Below are 3,271 nucleotides of genomic sequence, written 5' to 3' on the forward strand. Positions count from 1 at the left end.
ACGATTAATTTGCTGACCGACTCTACCGTCTTTACGAAACGAATCTCAAAAAACATTATAATAATAACATTATGAATGATACATATCGGACGACTACGATCATTGAATGTTCGACGATTTATTTATAACCAGATAGTCCATTAGAAAATAATTGGGATGTTAACTCAATTATGTAGTTTTGTCATATCAGTCCCATCAATACAAACTTCCTAACAACTACCTAAAAACTCGGTGATTGTCTAATGAATCATAGTAATACCGCACAAAGGACTCTAGATATTAGCTACCATTCGATAATGCAAAATAATTGAGTTGTCGATTCATTCTGTTCGTGACACCTAGTGACGTATTTAACTAGGGGCTAAGTCCACCCAAAAAAATTTATTTAATTATTTTTTTAAATTGAAAATAATTATTTTTTAACTTGGTTCTTCTGCTCCGCCATGATAACTCTAGAGAAGGAAATCAATTACCAGGCGGCCTGAGGTGGTGGGTTGTTGAAGATGACTGTTTTTTTTATAAAAATAGCTGGCCAAGCCTTTATTTAATAAGTGAAAAGAATTATTAATTCAGTTATTTGTTGACTTAGAGAAATCCTTTAATTTTAAAATAAATCAATGCTCAATTTTTTTAAAATTATTAATTTTATTTTAAAATATAAATAATTAAATTTATGATATTTGTCATTGTAAAAATAATTAAGTTAAAAGAAAGGTATTCGGCAACAATTCTAATAAAATGAAATGATTTTAATTAATCTCTTGTTTTTTTAAATGGTTAATTTATATTTAAAATGTTAGGAATCGTTTAATCAAAACAATAAAACATGACATAAAAGAAATTACATTTTTTAACAGATTATTGAGCTTGTAAGTACTTGAGAAGAACGATTAACTTGCTGACCGACTCTACCGTCTTTACGAAACGAATCTAAAAAAACATTATAATAATAACATTATGAATGATACATATCGGACGACTACGATCATTGAATGTTCGACGATTTCTTTATAACCAGATAGTCCACTAGAAAATAATTGGGATGTTAACTCAACTAGCATGTATCCCGTGCATTTGCACGAGTAATAATATAAAAAACCGTGAAAAAAATATTACGGTAAAATTTTTATGGGCGGGTCAACCCAAAATCCAACCATAGTATCCATTTACTCTCACATATATCCAAATTAACCACAGCTCTCGACCCGACAATCCGGACACTTTAAAAATTAAGCATCATTATATATATATATATAGATTAGTAAGTTAAAAAGCGGAACTTATATTGTTAAAATGTCACGCGTTTATCAAATTTTGGGTTGAATTTAAAATATAAAGTGTTATTAGCCTACTTGGTTAAAAGGTTGTACTTGTTTTGTTAGGTTGCAAGTTCGAACCATATCTATAGCATTTTTAATTTTATTTTTAACCGTTTTAAGTTAATGGACGGGTCAACCCATAATCCGACCCAAGTATCCATTTACTCTCACATATATTCAAATTAACCACAGCTCTCGACCCGACAATCCGAACACTTTAAAAATTAAGCATCATTATATATATATATATAGATTATGTAGCTTTGTCATATCAGTCTCATCAATACAAACTTCCTAACAACTACCTAAAAACTCGGGTATTGCATAATGAATCATAGTAATACCGCACAAAAGACTCTAGATATTAGCTACCATTCGATAATACAAAATAATTGAGTTGTCGATTCATTCTATTCGTGACACCTAGTGACGTATTTAACTAAGGACTAAGTCCACCCAAAAAAATTTATATAATTATTTTTTTAAATTGAAAATATATTATATATATATATATATATATATATATATAATAAAAAAAATAAAATTAGAAAGGGAATGATGTGTCATCCCTTTAGTGAATTGGAAATCTGAAAATTCTCTCCTATTAAAATTTCAATCCATTAAAAAGATGACACATTATTTATCTACCTTTTTCTATCATTATTTTCACGCTCTCTATCATTCCTCATCATAGTTCCACCATTGATTCATTTTTTAATTTCTCTTCAAATCGTTTGCAAGCATGTTTGCTTAAATTTTATTCCACTCATTCTTTATTCTTAAATTAATTTTTATCAAATATTCATATTTATTTTTCTAATTCTCAAAGAGGTAGAATCTCTTTCTCTTTATTTGTTTTTCTAATTCTTATTTTCTTAATTGGTATAGTGAAGATATTTGCTAGTTTGTTACGAAATTTTATCTTGAAAATTTTAATATCATGACATGATTCCATCGAAGTATGAATTAGTACATTATAAACTTGATGTGATACAAAATTTGAAAGTTTCTACACTTGTTGAGTTTGATAAAAAATTGATCGAAAGTGAGTGATCAAAAGTTTATGTTATATTGACTATATTGATTATTTTTTTAATATTATATGTTTATACCGTTGTCAGTGAGCAAATATTTTCAGCAATGAAAAAAATGAAGATGGAACTTCGCAATAAAATGAAAGATGATTTTCCTACGAACTATTTGACACTCTATTTTGAACGAGATTTAACTAAAAATATAAATATAGATTCAGTTTTATGTTATAAAATATTATAAAACTCAGCTTATTTAAACTTTATAATATAACGTTTCATTATCATATTTCAAGGCGTAGCATTGGAACTGCTATGTAGGCTTTTGCGAGGGTTCAAATCCCTCTCTTTCCGTACCTGAACCTAATTCACCAACGTTACCGACCGCAATGTATCAAATACCAATCGATACCATTATTCCAAAAGTCAGACCTTTCTTTTTTTATCTATTTATAATTGCTTTAGTACAAGATATTGAGACGGAATATGAATGAAGGATTGAAGCATCTGACCAGGCTCTGGAGATAGTTGTTATAAAATTGATAGAACCTAAAATGGATGAAACACCAGATAGATGAAGACTAGAAATTGCTGAATCAACTGCTCCTCTAGAATGGCTGGTAATACCACTTAAGGGCGGGTAGACTGTCCACCCAATGCCGCTACCTACTTCTACTAAGGTTGGACTTAATAGGAGTAAGAGACTTGGTGGCAACAACCAGAATGAAATATTATTTAATCGTGGAAATGCCATGTCAGGCGCACCTATCAGAATCGGAACAGACCAATTACCAGATCCACCTATCATCGCCGGCATAACCATAAAAAATATCATTAAAAAAGTGTGAGCCGTTATTAAAACATTATAAAGTTGATGATTCCCACCAAGAATTTGATCACGGGGTCGTGCTAATTCCATAC

The sequence above is a fragment of the Impatiens glandulifera genome, chromosome 1, assembly GCF_907164915.1.
Source record: "Impatiens glandulifera chromosome 1, dImpGla2.1, whole genome shotgun sequence".
NCBI lineage: Eukaryota > Viridiplantae > Streptophyta > Magnoliopsida > Ericales > Balsaminaceae > Impatiens > Impatiens glandulifera.